The sequence below is a fragment of the Leptodactylus fuscus genome, chromosome 2 (genome assembly GCF_031893055.1).
Source record: "Leptodactylus fuscus isolate aLepFus1 chromosome 2, aLepFus1.hap2, whole genome shotgun sequence".
Taxonomy (NCBI): domain Eukaryota; kingdom Metazoa; phylum Chordata; class Amphibia; order Anura; family Leptodactylidae; genus Leptodactylus; species Leptodactylus fuscus.
In genome coordinates, this window is record NC_134266.1 from 13,887,741 (window position 1) to 13,906,497 (window position 18,757).

Consider the following 18,757-nt stretch of genomic DNA (forward strand, 5'->3'; position numbering starts at 1 on the left):
GGATTCTACTGGAAACGGTTTTGGAAATCACAGCGTATTTTTCCACAACGTGTGGACGGGGTTCGCCTTGCAGCGAGTGTAAAACATTTTTTTCCGTAAAGTTTACACCATGTGGGGTCCCGGCCTAAAGCCGTTGTGCCATTATGGACACAGGAGATAAATGTCCACCCGCTGGAGGCCGAATACTGAGACCCCCAGTGACCAGGAGAACGGGGGGGATGAAACCTCTTCTAAAGTGAATGGTGTACCAATGTACTTGTGTGACTGGCACATCAGTCACTTCTATGGGGCTACGGGCACTGCTAAAAATGACAGGCCTGGTAGCCCCATAGGAGTGAATGGAGCGCCGGTCACGCACGTCCATTGGTTCTCCATTCACAAAGCGGCTTTAGGGTCCCCGGGACCCGACTCCAGCGATCAAACACAACCCCAGCCTGTGGATAGTCAATAAGTATCCACAGCGACGCAACCCCTTCAATGTAACGCACGCAGTGATTGGTCAACGGACAACAAAGAAAGTTTTCTCGCTCTGCCCCACCACTTGTCGTCAACCAACACCGCTCTCCCTTCATATCACTGAATCCTACCACATAAAAGGGACATGACGCAACGCGCACTATATACAGGACCTGTACAGATACGGCACTGTGAGAAAGTTCACAATCACAACACTAATATTTGCTTTATGCTTTGCCTTTGCCATTTTGAGCTCAATTTCACGTTGCTTATCTGGTTGTTTAGCGGCAATGTTTATGTCACACGACTTCGACCGCCATGACATCATCTGCACATTCAATGTGACCCATCAATACAAAATAGTCACCAAGCTTTCCCGTGCTCCTGAATGGCAAATTTGTCTAGTTGTACTGTTGTCGCCCAGTATAGGATTCTGGTGACCAGTACTACTACGTTCGCATTCACAAAGGAGGTTTGTTTGGAGTCCTAGTCATAGGTTCTGTTGGGGTATGTTCACACCGAGCTGATTTTTGAGTCAGATTCTGCCTTAAAAAAAATGCAGATGTTCAGGTAGATTCTGCCTGAAAAGTGGAAGACCGAAAATAACAATTGCTGGAGGCGTCTTTGCAGAAAACGCTCTGAAAACCCCAAATGTTTTTGTAAAAAAAAAAAAAAAGCTTACAAATGAATTCACACCTGTGCTTCTCTTGGGGACCCGAAAAACGGATTAAAAAGCGGTTAACTGCGAAAACCTGCTGGCCCCATAGACTATAACGGGGTCCTCCGGGATTCTGTCCCCCATTCCACTTGAAAGATGGACGAAAATCGCGTGGAAACCCAGCGGACCCCATTATAGTCTATGGAGTGCGCAGGTTTGCGCAGGTAAACGTTTTTTTAAGCGGATTGGGTTTCCGTTTTTCAGGTCGCAAAGCGGACCTGAAGAACATAAACCCGAGTGCAGGTGTGAACAGTGGCTAAAGTATCATTTAGATCCAGCCATTAATACAACTACAACTCCCGTTATGTCCTGACAGCCATAGAGTAGCACGGCACGCTGGGAGTTGTAGTTTTTCAATAACTGGAGAGGCAGAGGTTACAGACAAGAGTCCAAAGAGGTGAGAAGTCACATATAAGGGACGCAAAACGAACCGCTGGTACTCTGTATATACAGTATACACAGAGAGGAATGTATATGTATACAGACACACACGTATACATATATACTAGGATAAAGGTAATGGCACCCTCTAAACCACCACACTCAAGCTGTCAGTAAACAGAGATTAACCAAAGCTTAGCCACTCGGGATCGCACGTAAACTGCATTTCCCCAAGAGGAGGCGAGAGAACACGACGTGTCCCATGTGTACTGGAGACAGTGTGCAAGTCATCATGCCTAGGAACACCTAGCATGACGTAGTATGTATATATATATATATATATATATATATATATATATATATATATATATATATAGTACGCCAGTGTTTAAAAACTACAACTCCCAGCATCCTCTGCTGGCAGGACTCCCTATAAATCACATTGTATTTCTACCGGACTTCCCTTATGAGGTCTTCTACACACAACATATACACAATCCTATACTGCTCCTCCGTGTCCATAACGTCATACAGAGTCCACACAGGTTTTCTCGAAGATTCATACACCAGTTTTTCTCAAAAAGAATAGTTTCAGGCGAGGACTATAAGTGGAAGCGGCCAGCCTTGGATTTCTGCCACCTTAATACGTCAACACGTGAATAAAGCCTAAGGCCTTATTCACACAAACACTGAAAACAAAAAAAAAGAAAGAACTTTGCGACACCTGCTTTCAAAACAAAGAGTCTACGGAGGGATTCACGTGTCTATCCTATCGACTGAACATGTGATGGAAGATGTCCTATTTTTTGGCCACAGATCCTCGAATAATCTCAAATCTACAACCAAACCATAAAATGCCAATCGGCCATGAAAAAGGGCGCTGTTATATCCATTTTTCATAACCGATTGACATCACGGTAGTCTGAATAAGGCCTGAATATTGAATAAATCCATGACAGTGAGCTCCCCCTAGTGATGGCTTCAGGCAGCAAGAATTTTATTATGTCACGCTACGACTGTAAGGCAGATTGAGGGTGGAATTTGGCACTGATTTTGAGGTGGTATCTCACAAAATCAGCCCCAAATTCTGCCATGCAAACAAATCTTACGCAAAAGCAGGAGATTGGGAACTCTGTATCCGAAAGTGAGCAACACCCGGAAGGGCTGGAGGTGAATTCTGGCAGTCCTTCAAGGAGAGCAATTTATTTGGAAACCCCCATTTAAAAATCCTGCCTTTGCCCCTGATACGATGCCACATATATAGGATCGCCGGCATGATAATACTTGATGTACCTGTAGTTCCAATTCAATTCCTACAGGATTTTTTAACCCTTCGCCTTCCTACAGATTAGCAGTAGGGCTTGCGATGCGGCCCCAGAAGACGCCTCTGTATTCAGCACTGCAGCTCTGTTCTAGCCAAGGGCGAATTGCTTAGCGCTGCAAATATCTGCTGATAATTTTATGACTCACAAACCATAAAGATAATAAGTAGAGCGGGTTCAGGTTAACTGAATTACAGCTTTTCTACAGCTAAATAATACAAATGAAAACCTTTACTAAGCAGAAGAGCGGTCAATAATGGGCAATCTGCAGGACCTGCTAAGCATCATGGGGGATGCAGCTCAGCGACACTTCGATCAATTCTGTCATCTTAGTCTTTACGAGAGGTGTCGACTTGAAGATTGCGGACGTAAATGTGGGACTGCCTCCGCCTGGACCCTCACATGTCACGTGTCCGATGCTATATCTGGATACCCCAGGATACAAAATTTCAGCACCATAAGGACACACACAGGGCCAAAGTCTACTGTATACCACAAAGATGGCCGATATCTACTGTATATTAAGGGACCCATATCTACTAAGCTTGAGCTGATCTTGAGATTTCAAGATCGATTTTAAAATCCGATTTCCGATCATTTTCCTGCTGATCTCGATCCTCAACCCTAGTCAATGCTTCTCTATGGGAAAAGTCACTTTTAGGGTTGAGCCGATCTTGAGATAACCTCCAATTTCGATCCCGCTGGAAAAGATCGGGTTGTGATTCCGATCGCGATCGTGAAATTTACTCCATCGCCAATTGGAATCCGATCTTTTCCGATACCAATCGCTCAAGCCTAATATCTACCCATACAGGACCTATATTTATGGGTGATCGGGTATAACGTCTGGAATATACACAGTTATATATGGACAAAATATAGGTTTTAACATATTGATACCTAAGTCATCAATATGTGACCCAGGAACCCCACTGATCAGCTGGCTGAAGAGGCTACACCCATTAGGATCAGAACAGTGACCTCATCACTGACTACCAAGCACAGCGCCATACACAACATACAGGCTATGTTTGGTATTGCAGCTCACTTGAATGGGACTGAGCCGTTGTCCCATATGACATCACTGGCGCTCATGAGCGCTGCCGCCTATTCAAACAGGCAATCTGTTTTATAAGAACGGACACACAATAGACCCCATTATAGTCAATGGGGTCTGTATGTTACCACTGTTTGTGTTTTGGGTCCCCCAACAGACCCAAATAATGTAGAGGTTAGCTGAGCAAACAGTTAAAAAAAGAACAATTATGTGAAAGAATAGGTCAGGGTTTGTACAGTCGGAGCAATCCTTTACATAATTTAGTGCAGAAGCCTCCCACAGCTCTCGCTTTATGGCGCCAGTTGCGCACGTGGGAGCGGCACACTTCACCTTGATGCTTTTTTTTTGTTGCAAAACAAAGACAGAACACTGAACCATAAAAGATTTAATAGCACCTATCAATCTGCCAACCAATGGGGACGGTGTACACATGTAGCAGAGCTGAATGTGTCATTTACTTGCGACTTTTGTGCACTGGACAAAAATGACCGGCTCAGCTCTGCTACATCTGAGACACGGGCGTAGTATGAAAAGAGCTCGACGGAATCCACTATATAAAATATTAAATATTAAAATTTTTCACATGGAGCCGTGAAGGTATTTATTATTTACTACTGGTCAGCGGCTGATGAAATAACTTACGATATTTCTGAAGGTTCCTCAACCATGAACCAAGTCAATAGCCGTAATGGAAGCGACCATACAAGGCTAGGCACGTCTGTATTGCAGGATGTATTAGGAGCCTCTGTCACAGATTCCGGCAAAAAATTGCTATGGTTTTGGTAAACTTGCCGGGTGAATACAGGGAAAAAGGAGCTACAAGTGCAGATGAGAACCTAGGCCCAACTGATACCACGAAAAATAGAAATGACAGTATGCTGCGTCATCGTGCAACTTTAACTGAAGATATTAGACAAAATTTTGCAATGTCATTTCAGTACTGAAGAAGAGATCAGAGACCGTAATAGAGCACATCAGTAGTCCCTGAATAGTAATGGAGATATAACGTGTATATAGTAATGTTTGCACAGCATCATGTGCATATATTGGGCCAGATTTATGAAGTCTCACATTTCGTACACCAGTGTTAATAAAGGTCCTGACTGGTGCAAGTCATGGCTGAGTTATGAAAAGACTCCGGCCTCTTCAGAATTTAGGTGCACACCCATATACCAGAATGGGCTGTGGATAAAGAGAGGTGTCAGAGTCAGGCTGTGGATAAAGAGAGGAGTAAGAGTCAGGCTGTGGATAAAGAGAGGTGTCAGAGTCAGGCTGTGGATAAAGAGAGGTGTCAGAGTCAGGCTGTGGATAAAGAGAGGAGTCAGAGTCAGGCTGTGGATAAAGAGAGGAGTCAGAGCCAGGCTGTGGATAAAGAGAGGAGTCAGAGCCAGGCTGTGGATAAAGAGAGGAGTCAGAGTCAGGCTGTGGATAAAGAGAGGAGTCAGAGCCAGGCTGTGGATAAAGAGAGGAGTCAGAGCCAGGCTGTGGATAAAGAGAGGAGTCAGAATCGGGCTGTGGATAAAGAGAGGAGTCAGAATCGGGCTGTGGATAAAGAGAGGAGTCAGAGTCAGGCTGTGGATAAAGAGAGGTGTCAGAGTCAGGCTGTGGATAAAGAGAGGAGTCAGAATCGGGCTGTGGATAAAGAGAGGAGTCAGAATCGGGCTGTGGATAAAGAGAGGAGTCAGAATCGGGCTGTGCATAAAGAGAGGAGTCAGAGTCAGGCTGTGGATAAAGAGAGGAGTCAGAATCGGGCTGTGGATAAAGAGAGGAATAAGAGTCAGGCTGTGGATAGAGAGAAGAGTCAGAGTCAGGTTGTGAATAAAGAGAAGAGTCAGAATCGGGCTGTGGATAGAGAGAAGAGTCAGAGTCAGGCTGTGGATAAAGAGAGGAGTCAGAATCGGGCTGTGGATAAAGAGAGGAGTCAGAATCGGGCTGTGGATAAAGAGAGGAGTCAGAATCGGGCTGTGCATAAAGAGAGGAGTCAGAGTCAGGCTGTGGATAAAGAGAGGAGTCAGAATCGGGCTGTGGATAAAGAGAGGAATAAGAGTCAGGCTGTGGATAGAGAGAAGAGTCAGAGTCAGGTTGTGAATAAAGAGAAGAGTCAGAATCGGGCTGTGGATAAAGAGAGGAGTCAGAGTCAGGCTGTGGATAGAGAGAAGAGTCAGAGTCAGGCTGTGGATAAAGAGAGGAGTCAGAATCGGGCTGTGGATAAAGAGAGGAGTCAGAGTTGGCCATTAAAAATCGAGAGAAAAACAATCTAGAATTCCTATGAAATGAAATATGTAACAAACTATACATCTAATTAATAAAATAATATAAAACATGTAAAATATAATTTAAAATAATTAATCATTATGTTTAAGGCCCTGCGGCAAAGAATGACTCTTTCATTGCTGGAACTCTTCAATGCTTTGCTGCCCCTCACACAACTTAACATTTTAGTGCCCAGGATACTTTTTTTTTACGCTTTTATTGTCTCTATTGATCTCAGTCGTGCACCACAAACACAAAATAATTCTAGACAGACATTTACGTTAACCATAGAGCCCTACACACTGGATCAATACATGCCACCGTCTCATAGAAAGAGTCATCTGCAAGTACACAAGATGCTGCACATGATTCATAAAGCAAGGCCAGACAGTCAGCCCGCAGCCAGCTACTGGTTGTATCGGAGTATATAAAGTATACCGCCATCACTTTCTAATTGAGAACACATGGAATCTCTTAGATAAGATAATAGAACACTTCATGACTTCACATTCTAAGGAACCAGCCAAAGAATACTCCTTGACATGTAACAGCACGAAAACAAGGCTCTGCCCCAATCCTAAAGGCGAACAAGACCTAATACAGCGACAGTGGTTTATACCAAGGAACCCGAAATAGCATTCGGGACAAAACGCGCCGTGTCTTTAAAATAAACATTAGTCCAGCCGATGTAATCTCCTTTCCCAAAGTCCAGCGCTTGGACATGGATCACTGACAAGACTACACATATCTAGTGTCATTATTTGCAGGGTTATATATCATTTGGCCAATATGGAGGGGTCTGATGTATACAGTTGGATATTTGTTTTTTGGGGATGTGATGTATGGACATACACAGTTCCAAGGCACGAGAAAGGACCCCAAATCGAGCTGCCCATCACGTTGCTGGCTGCTATTTGGAGGCCTACACTGACTAATAAGAAATGACGACTCAGTGATGGGATCATGTTCTCCGGCAGGCCAATGGTTTTACAGGTAGCGTAAATCATCCCACATTCATGATCTTAGATTACGAAAACACCTATATATAAACAAACAGGGAAAACAACTATAAAAAGACCAACGTCCTGGCATGGGCACCCTGACGCTACCAGTCTTTGGCAACTACAAGTCTTAGGGCTACTACGTTATAGAGCTTTATGTGATTTACTGAAGCTTTGTATGTTAGTCAAATGGAAATGGCTACTATAAGGGCCTGTTCACACAGCAGAATTTGGTGCGGACTAAACATCAGGTCTAATGAATCTGCCACCCATTGTAATGAATAGGAGACAGACATCGAAGTAGGAGAATGAAATAAGAGTCCTGCTCCATCTTGTCATATATTCTATAGCTAATTCAACTTGCGGCGCGAGACACTACGTGGATTAGGCCAAAGAAGCAGTAAGGGACGTCCGCCTAAAACTCCTTTTCCGTTTCCTCCGTGTGAACATACCCTAAATGATCAAGTTCTCCTCTACAAAAGGTCCTTGCAGTGATAGGGGACAAGAACCACAAAATGGGTCCCTCACGGCTCTCTGATGTTTGGGTCCATCAGGGGAATCTCCGATATAATGTAAATTACTAGTAAGGCCGGGTTCACATACTTTTTTCCCATGTCTCTATATGCCTACTAGATCTTTGCCAGTACCATCCCAGATATTGTCTTTATGGAGGGTCTCAATGAGGGTCCGGGCATCAGGACTACCACCAATGTCTACAACAAGGAGCAGTATTGCGGTAGTGCAGGATGCAGTGTATGGTGTAACGTGCCTGTACTGTATGTTGTGCGTCTGTATTACTTTGCATGTGTGCGTTTCTGTACCCCCCCCCCCCCCCGCCCCGTCATATTTGTGGATGGCCGATAGTAAACAAAAGCTATTTACAAAAAAATGGGTGAGTGCCAGTGCCCCCCCCCCCCATCAGTGTCATCTCCTAAAATGTATGAAGACAGTGTAAGCACAAACACCCTTTGTTTTCAGCCATTTATGAACTGTAGTGATCCGAGAGAAGCTGGATGATCCAAGGTGATGGCCAAAATCGCAGACATGGACTTTCACCCAGCTTTTCCACTCTCCTGAACTGCAACTCTATCCATGAATTCAGGCATATAGACGTTGTGGGATGTATCTCGTTATATATATATATATATATATATATATATATATATATATATATATATATAGACAAATCAGCACTGAGGAGTCATAGGCTGAAAATCACAGATAATCTTTCATTTAGCTTTTCCAGACTCCTGAATGGTATCACTGTCAAAATATACAGGCGTACATTGATTGAGGTATATAGCTTAGTAGGCAGATCTACCGTTTAGGACCTGTAACGTGACCCTAATGGTCTCTACTGAATAACATGGACACGACCCAGCTTTTCCCGTATCCTGAATGACAACAGTATCCAGATATATAGGAACACACTGGTTGGAGTTTGTATCTTGCTATATATAGGCTGTAGAGTGACAACCTATAATGGCCTCTACTGTAGAACATGGCTTTGACTCAGCTCTTCCAGTCTCCTGAATGGCAACACTATCCAAATATATAGGTATACATTGGTTGGGGTATATATCTTGCTGAATATTGGCAGATTTACCATTTAGGAGCTGTAAATTGACAACCCTGAATGGTATCTACTGTAGAACATGGTCTTTGATTCAGCTTTTCCAGCCTCCTGAATGGCAACCCTATACAGATATAGGCTGGAGGATGTATCTTGTTACAATACAAGAGTATACATCGTTGTGCATCATGATACATTTTTACACGCACTGCTATGTCATACCACAGATGTTATCGCAACGAATGCCAAATTACAAACCCAGCTCTGCTACGCGAATGATTGTAGACTGCAGATGTCAATTATAAGGAGTTGTCATATCACACCCTACAAATAACACACTAAGTAAACACGCAAAAGCGAAGTGAAAACGAATGGCGACTTCTCTTCACTCTTTCTGATACAGAGAGCTCACAATTTGTTCCAAGGCAAAAAAAAAGAACCAATTGTTCTGTCTCCAGCATTTGTGTTACATGAAATGTGACATCTTAAATTGCAATATAAGGTCAAAACAATGCAGGGGAAGCCAGCTGTGGTTAAAGTCAACCGCACTTGTGTGATGATTACAACCATAACTTGGGAGTGCTGCCAGTTATTGGGCCGTCAGCATGAGTCACGGAAACAGTCATTTTCCCTCCTGTACATGACTTTGAGGTTGTTCTGTACTATGTAACCCCCATCACCCCACCGAGGAGATTAACTGTGACTGCCACATGCTATCACTCATAAGCTGAACACTCATACATTGCGAAGGCGAGGCCTGGTCTGCAGAGCTTACACTCTTATCTTCCTTACGTCTGGGGCAGAGCTATTGTATAGTTACTGCAAAACTCACTATACTAATACAGATTAATCCAAATTCTACAACACCTTGGTATGTGTTGGTGACATATTATTAAAGCCTGTAGTGTATTACCCCCCCACGTTACTCCCACTTGCTATAACAATACACAGTAGATTGTAAAGCACTGCAGTATGTGTTGGTGCCATATCTATATACTACTATTTCTAATCTGGATAGTAAAGCACTAAAGAATATAGATGCTGTATACTGATATATACTACTAGCAAGGCTTCCTCTACGCTCTTTGGCAAACGTTGGTGCCATGACTGTACAGTACATTGCTATAATTCCCCAAGATTGTGTAACACTGCACTATATGTTGGTGCCATATCCATATAGTGTTATTGTCAAGATCTTAAGAGTTTAAAGTGATGCTATAATGATAGTAAAGGACTCTGGTATAGGTGGGTGCCATATCAATCTACTGTTAAGACTACTCAACGCCGCTGCATAGGTTGGTGCCATATAATTTGTTATTAGGTTGTTATTCCTATGTTGGTGCCATATTACAATACTGCTGTCATTGCTCCCTCTTGATAGTAAAGCACTCTGGTATATGTTGGTGCCATATCAATTTATTGCTATTGCATCATTATTTCTATGCTGGTGCTATGTTGATATACCGAAACCCTACCATAAAACACTCTGGTATATGTTGGTGCCATATCAATATACTGTTACTACTGCTCTAAATTAGAAAGCACTGCTGCATATGTTGGTGCCATATTAATTCATTGTTATACTTGATGATCCTGGGTCACAATGTTGATGAGATATCATAATACATACAACTATCATTGCTCTCTGGTAAAGCACTATGGCATATGTTAGTGCCATATCAATGTCTGCTAGTAATCCTGTGCATAGTAAAGCACTGCTGTATAGGTTGGTGCCATAGTAATGTATTCTGATACTATAGTAATGTACAGTACTACTGTCCTGACCCATTTGAACCCTACAAATTGTACAGCGCTGCAGAATATGTTGGCGCTATATAAATATATTTTTTTTAATTATTATTATAAAACACTCTGGTATATGTTGGTGCCATGTCAATTCACTGCTATTACCCCTCTAGATTGTACAGCACTGCTGCATAAGTTGGTGCCATAGTAATGTAGTTATTACTATTCTGATACTATTTTCATGTACAATACTACTATCACTGATCCATGTTGATATCAATTTATTGTACAGCACTGCAGCATAGGTTGGTGCCATATATTAATATAGATAGCACTATTAGGTACTATTTAATGTACAATACTACTATCACTGATCCATGCTGATGGTAAATCCCTTTGGTATAGGTTGGTGCCATATCATACACTGTAATTACATCTCCACATGGCAGAGCACTGCAGTATATGTTGGTGCTATACAAGTACAGGGTATAGACTACGTCCCTTGCCTGACAGTCCACACAAGCTGTATACAATATTATTGATACAATGTAACAAACAGGTCTCATCAATGTAACAAGCAAGTCTCACCATACACCCTGACAATAACAAAGTCTGCAACCTAGTTTCACTCCCCCACCCTGATCAGCCAAGTGTTCCATTGTGACAGCTCAGGTTGGTGCCCCCTCCAGGGTGATGATGACCCCCCCCTTCCTGTAAGTTAGTAGCATAGCCCCTCCAGTGGGGCTGGGAACCCCTGGCGGTGTCATGTCACTGTGCCAGCTTCCCTAGGTACAGCATTACCTCATTTCCATGAGCCCCAGAGCCAGAGGTCTAATCACAAAACCAGACATGTCCTGGTGACACCAGGAGGCCCCCAGTCTGCTCCACACACAGCCCTGCTGACCACTGGACAATAGGGGTCCATGCTCCAGGGACCGTCCTGCTGTGAGCCCCCAGCCTCCCCCTTCCTTCTTCCTCCCCAGCCTGGCTGAGTCAGACATTGGGCTAGATGAGAAGGATTACAGTCATGGCCATTCCCTTGTAACAATACAGCAGCGGCAGCAGCAGCAGAGGAGGACAAGTACTCACCCCAGAGCCAGGGCCTCAGGTCTCCACATGTCCAGGGAGCAGCACACCAAGCATCCACATTGTCCCCCAAATCCCAGAGTATGACCTGCAGGGAGCAGCAGCAGCAGCAGCAGCAGTGTCCTCCTCCTCCTCCCCGGCTGCCGTGTCTTCCTCCCTCCTTCCTCCTGTGTGTGGCTCAGGGCTCTGCTGCAATGTCTGAGTGTCCTCCTCCAGCTCACCCGGCTCTGCACACAGGCCCTCCCACTGGTGTGCCATTCATCCACTCAGCCAGCACCTTAACCCTTCCACCCACACAGACAGCACTGCTGTCACTGGAGCCAGGGCAGGGGGGACAGACCAGACTTTTATAGGGGTCTGAGCCCACACGGACAGAATGGGGGGAACCTACAGCACCACAGGAAGGGGAGCTAGTCATTGTACTAACACAATATCTACATGTGTATCAGCTCAGGGCTCTATCTATCTATCTATCTATCTATCTATCTATCTATCTATCTATCTATATCATCTATATATCTCTATCTATCTATCTCATCTATATATCTATTGTCTATCTATCTATCTATCTATCTATCTATATCTATCATCTATATGTCTATTGTCTATCTATCTATTTATCTATCATCTATCTATCTTCTATCTATTTATCTATCATCTATCTATCTTCTATCTATCTCCTATCTATATATCTATCTATCATCTATCTATCTATCTTCTATCTATCTGTCTGTCTGTCTATTTATCTATCATCTATCTTCTATCTATCTATCTATCTATCTATCTATTTATTTATCTGTTCATTTATCATCTATCTGTCTGTCTGTCTGTCTGTCTATGTATCTAATATCTCTATCTACATATCTATCTATCTATCTATCTATCTATCTATCTATCTATCTATCTCTCATATTTATCAATCTTTTTACCTATAATTTCATTTTAGTACTTTCTATCTATCTACCTATTATATAGCTGTCTGCTGATTAGCTCATTTCTATCTCTCATAGTTATCTATCTAGCTATTTCATCTATCTCTCTATTTATCATTTAATTTGTCTATCTACTATCTATCTATCTATCTATCTATCTATCTATCTATCTATCTATCTATCTATCTATCCATCCATACATCCATACATCCCTTATCTATATAATATTCACCAATCTTTTTATCTATATCAAATTTACTTATGTACATCTATTGATCTCATTTGTGTTATCAATCACATTTTTAGTTATCATTGTTTATCTATTTATTTATCTGTCCATTGTAATGTCACATACTATCTGTTCAAGTTTCCTCTGATTTGTAAAGTTTTTTGGAATAAGTTGGCGCTATAGAAATAAAAATATTATCTATCTATCTATCTATCTATCTATCTATCTATCTATCATCTATCTCTTATCTATCTATCTATCTATCTATCTATCATCTATCTCTTATCTATCTATCTATCTATCTATCTATCTATCTATCTATCTATCTATCATCTATCTCTTATCTATCTATCTATCTATCTATCTATCTATCTATCTCCTATCTATCTATCTCCTATCTATCTATCTATCTATCTATCTATCTATCATCTATCTATCTATCTATCTATCTATCTCCTATCTATCTATCTATCTATCTATCTATCTATCTATTTATCTCCTATCTATCTATCTATCTATCTATCTATCTATCTATCTATCTCCTATCTATCTATCTATCTATCTATCTATCTATCTATCTATCTTTACTATCTATATCTCATATTACTCCAGGGAATGAACTATTGCCAGGCTTCTCTTACAATGGATAATATCCTGCAGAAACAAAGGCTCAGACAAGTTGAACTTTGAGAGAAGAGTTGGAAGACCCCCATACACATTACATGTATTCCCTGTATGTTTTGCTTCCTTTAGTAGACAGGAGCTTTCTCACTAGCAGGGGGAGTCACAATACACAGACCCAACCCATATTATCTCCTAGTGTTCCAGATAATACCTGGGTAGAGATTTTGTTTGATGCCAGATCCAAGGACTTGTATTCTACACTATTATTATTTTATTACTATTATCCATTGTATCACATGTCATCTTTATAACTAGGAATAGCAGATTTTTGGCTACATTGTATCCGCTCGCTGGCTCTGGGAATAGGGACATCAGACCACAGAGAAACGCAGCAGGGCTTTGTCAAGCACAAACTGGCTTATTCTCAGTCAGTGACAAGGCCCCAGAGATTTTTCCAAGCAAGTAGAAAGCGTATAAATCTTTGACCTGTTACAGGGGTAAGACAGGGGCTGAATAGTGTTTGGTGAGTCAGCATCAATCACCTCCTACTCCTCCGGCTGTAGGCGGAGGTGTGCAGGGTAGTGTCAGCACCACAGGAATACCCTGCCCACACTCAAGATGGCTGCAGGGAATGTTATAGCTTGACAAAATATTACTGCTATTTAGCTGCTAATGTTGAGACAGCAGGGGGCGCTCTAATGGTCATGATGATATTTAAGTATAGGGCTACGTTCACATCTGCATTGGAGACTCCATTGCACAGAGGTCTTCTTCATCTGCCAGTGTCAGTTGTAACCCAACCGTATAGGCTTTCCACCTTTTTTCCATTGTTTTGGACCAGAACAACGGAGCGCCAACATTGGAGTAGATTTATCAAGACTGGTATTTTCTATGTCATTCTTGGTCCCCAGTGAACGATTCCTCCTTTATGAAAAAAACAAAAAAACTTGAGAGTCTTCAGTAGTTGATACCTTTTTTAATGGCTCTCGGCTTCTTCTTCAGGTATATCTAAAAACAATTTCTGAAGGCTGCATATTTATGTACAAGAGGGACACATAGGAATATAATTCTAGGAGGGAGGGTGGAAGAAGGTTGTTGGTTATACAACTAAACAACTAAACAATTCATCAGTTTTTAATGTTCTTATCAGTTCACAGAGTGTCTTTATGGCTGACTGGCTCAGTTCAGTGATTTCTGTAGGATGCCATGAACCCATGTGAGAGATTCATCCCTTTCTCAAGTGTGTCAAACAAGGTCATAAACTTGTACTCATAAATCCGTCTCTGTTCCCTGGATTTAACATTCCCTCTTAAAACCAAAATTTTCATTTCATTGGTGATATGATCTTTACTGCTGAAATGTTTTGACACGGGAAAGTCCATTCTTTGTTCTCTAATTTTATGGAGATATGAGTTCATACGCATTCTAAGCTTCTGACCAGTCTCTCCAACATGCAGATTATCAGTGGAGCATTTGGTGCATATTATTAAATACACTACATTAGGTGTGTTACAGGTGAACGTACCTGGGATTTTATATTCCCTGTTAGAGTTTGGTATCTCTATCCTGTCAGTGGTCAGTATGTGGGGGCAGGTTTTGCACCTTTTCTGTCTGCATGGAAATGTTCCTGTGTTAGTTGGAGGTGACAGTGAGCTGCTATTCACCATGATCCTGAGATTTGGTGGCTGTCTGTAGCACAGGAGAGGGGGGTCTGGAAATATGGATTTTAGACGGTGGTATTTTTGCAATAGTGGATGTAATTTGCGTGTGATTCCTCTCAGCGTCTCCAGGTGAGGGTTATATGTGACGACCAGGGGCACCCGATTGTTTTCCTATTTGGTATTGTATTGTTTTAATAACTCTGATCTTGGTATTCTGGTGGCCCTGGTGATTTGGTTTTCAATAGTTCTTGGATGGAAACCCTGGGTACAAGTGGACAGCGACGTCTTTTTCCTCCTTTATGAGCATTGCTGACCTTGTGTGTACCAAAAACTCACATCTACGCCATCTAGGAGCTTATGTGTACTTGCGCTATAACCTTTCCCAGTGTCTGGTGTGAATTATAGTCAATAGGTTTGTACAAAAATATGAAAGTTTTTTACACCATAAAACTGGCATCTGGCGATAAATCTTTTAAAGGGGTTGTCCATTAATATTAGGGGGGAGGCAAGGGGAGTGCAAAAGAAAAAAAAAGTTATATTTACCTATCCATGGCGGTCATTTCTCCCTTCAATGCTGGGATTCTAGGGACAGAGAATGGAGGGACTCAGGTGACCACTGCAACCAATCACTGGTGGACATCCGCCATGCAAGGAAGTAACAAAACAGATCCATTCTGGTGAATGTTATTGGTGCTTCCTAAACCACACCCCTTTCAGTAAGCCACCCCCCTTTTAGCTAAATCCCACCCCTTTCTTGGAATTGGTAGAAAATAGTGTCTGAAACAGATGATAAATTTCCGCAGAGGAAAACTCTGCAAACTTTCTGTTTAAAGCGCTGCGGGAAGAACCGCGATGCGTTCCCGACATCCCGTGGGGCCTTAGCCTAAAAAGCGATCAAGACATTCCCCAAAATGGTATAAATAAAAAGTACACCTCGCCCCGCAAAAAAAAAAGAAACCTAATGACTATGGCAACTCTAAGAAACTTTATTTTTGCAAAATTTTGGATTTGCTTAAAGGGTTAAAACATAAAAGCGCTGGTATTGGCATCAGGGTACTGACCCACAGAATATAGTTTTTCTCTAATTTCACCCCATTCAGAATTTTTTTTTCTAGATTTCCAGTATATTATAGGTACCGTATATACTCGAGTATAAGCCGACCCAAATGTAAGCCGAGGCCCCTAATTTTACCACAAAAAACTGGGAAAACTTATTGACTCGAGTATAAGCCGAGGGGGGGAAATGCAGCAGCTACTGGAAAATTTCAAAAATTAAAATGGTTGGAGTTTTTGGGTGCAGTAGTTGCTGGGGAAGGGGAGGGGGTGTTTTGGTTGTCTGTCTGCCCCTTCCCTGAGCTTGAGGACTGGGTTTTTTTTTCCCCCACTTGGAATTCAGTCTGGCTTAATATAGGGGATCTGCAGTGCTCCTATTAACCCCTTCCCGATGGAACAGGAGCACTGCAGATCCCCTATATTCAGTAGACCGGGCACTCTCAGACACAGGGATACCTAATGTGTATGTGTGTCACAGTCATTCTCTACTTTTATATGTTTTCTAACATAGGAGGGATTTACAACTTTTATTAATTTTTTTTTTTTTTTTATATGTTATTATTTTTTTTATTTCACTATTTTATGGGAAATTCTATACATTACTATTGCAGCTGGTCATAGACCCCCCCCCCCCAAAAAAAAAAAAAAATAAAAAAAATAAAATTATATATATATATATATATATATATATATATATATATATATATAGATATATAGATATATATATATTTTATTTTTTTTTGCTTGACTCGAGTATAAGCCGAGGGGGGCTTTTTTAGCAGAAAAACTGTGCTGAATAACTCGGCTTATACTCGAGTATATACGGTACTAATAAATGGTACCATTACAAAGTACAATTTATCCTGCAAAAAATAAGTCCTCATATGGCTTTGTGAATGGAAAAAAAAAGTTATGAGAAATGGCTGTGGTGTAATAATGCAGCTTGCAGTCATAATCCAGGAAATGTATGTGCTCGCTCGGGTCGTCTTACTCTGATATCACATAGACAATAATAGATGAGATGTGAAAGGGGGCAAATACTTTTCACTGCATGGCATGTATATACAAGCAGGTCAGCAGAATAAATGCAGGAAATAATTCATTACTATATCGGGAAGTACATAGTGTGCTGGCGGTGCCAATGGAAAGACAAGGGAGCAGCGAGGTGATGTTGTCACTTGTATTCCAATTCCTCAATGCTCAGGTACAATATGCTCAGCTGTGTACAAGATTTGCCGTCTGCCTCGGAGCAGTAGGGATTTAGACTGTCCTGAGATTTTCTAGGTCTCTGCCAAGTCTCCACAATCTGTGGCGGTCCCTCGGTGAGGTCACTGCTTCTTATTTACAGGAAAACACAAGTAGCAGTTATTTTCTCTTAAGTGCACAGTGTAACATATGGAGAAGATTTACTCTCTAAATTATTGCAAACCCTCTTTTCCGCGAAGCCATAAATCCTATAGAAAATAATATATAGGATTCTGGTGATACTTATGAGCTCAGTCAGGGGTCACCTGCCTAGGGCAATGCTGTCCATGATGGTAAATGAGTACATTGTACTTGTAGTCATGTTATGGATCAGTACTCATGAGACTCAGTACTGCCCCCTAAAGGCCAGGGCACTTTTAGGATGGAGGGCAATTAGGGATTTGCTCAGTTTATTTCAATATATACACAGCAAAAGCCATATATAGCTATTCTCCAAAGCTAGTCATAGACTTGAAAGGGTTGGGCAGAATAGGCAGATGTCCTGGGCAGCATTTAGTAGGGGGCGCTCTAATACAAATTTACCAAACTAGGCTATGTAATATATTAACTAGAGATGAGCGAGTAGTTAAATACTCGATATTCGTTTCGAGTAGCCCCTCAATATTCGACTACTCGAATCGAATATCAAATCATATTATACTCTATGGGGGAAAAATGCTCGTTTCAGGGGTAGGCAACATTCGATCAAATTGAACTTACCAAGTCCACGAGTGAGGGTCGGGCTGGATCCTCCGAGAAGTCTTCTCCGTGCAGCGTCCCCGCGGCGTCTTCCGGCTCTGAATTCACTCTGCTAGGCATTGGGCCTGGGCAGAGCCGACTGTGCATGCCCGCACTACAAGAAAATGGCCGCTTACAGTCAAAGCGGCCATTTTCTTGTAGGGCAGACATGCTCAGTCGGCTCTGCCCAGGCCCGATGCCTGGCAGAGTGAATTCAGAGCCAGAAGCTGTACGGAGAAGACTTCTAAGGGTAGGAGAAGAACCAGTGTTGATTGGCCGACTGTATAGAATTCAGCCAATCAACGCTGGTTCTGCATCGAATTTTTCCATTTGAATAGCGAGTGGTACTCGATCGAGTACAAGTATTTCGAATACCGTAGTATTCGATCGAATACCTACTCGATCAAATACTACTCGCTCATCTCTAATATTAACCCTTTCCACTCAGGAGCTGAGCGGCCGCCATACCTGCCAGATCTCTGCCATATAACTCAGCGCTAATGCAGGCAATCATTGTGGACATTAATCCTACCGATGTCACCATTGTATAGGTGGCGCATGAGCACTGCCATTTTGCCTAGGATCGTCATCCTCCATGACAATATCCAGGGGCAGCAATACATTGGCTAGATAGACTGGATCCTATCAACAGGCTGCACTAGATATAGATTTTGCAATACAC

At 42.1% G+C, this 18,757-nt stretch overlaps 1 protein-coding gene across 1 annotated transcript in view; it reads right to left on the reverse strand.

The window, feature by feature from the left end:
* NRIP1 (nuclear receptor interacting protein 1) overlaps positions 1 to 11,876 on the reverse strand; it is a 64,838-nt gene extending 52,962 nt beyond the window's left edge. Inside the window, exon 1 of the mRNA XM_075263443.1 lies at positions 11,597 to 11,876. The gene's annotated coding sequence lies outside the window, so the exon portion shown is untranslated. The remainder of the gene's footprint in view (positions 1 to 11,596) is intronic.
* Between the last annotated feature and the right edge of the window lie 6,881 nt (positions 11,877 to 18,757).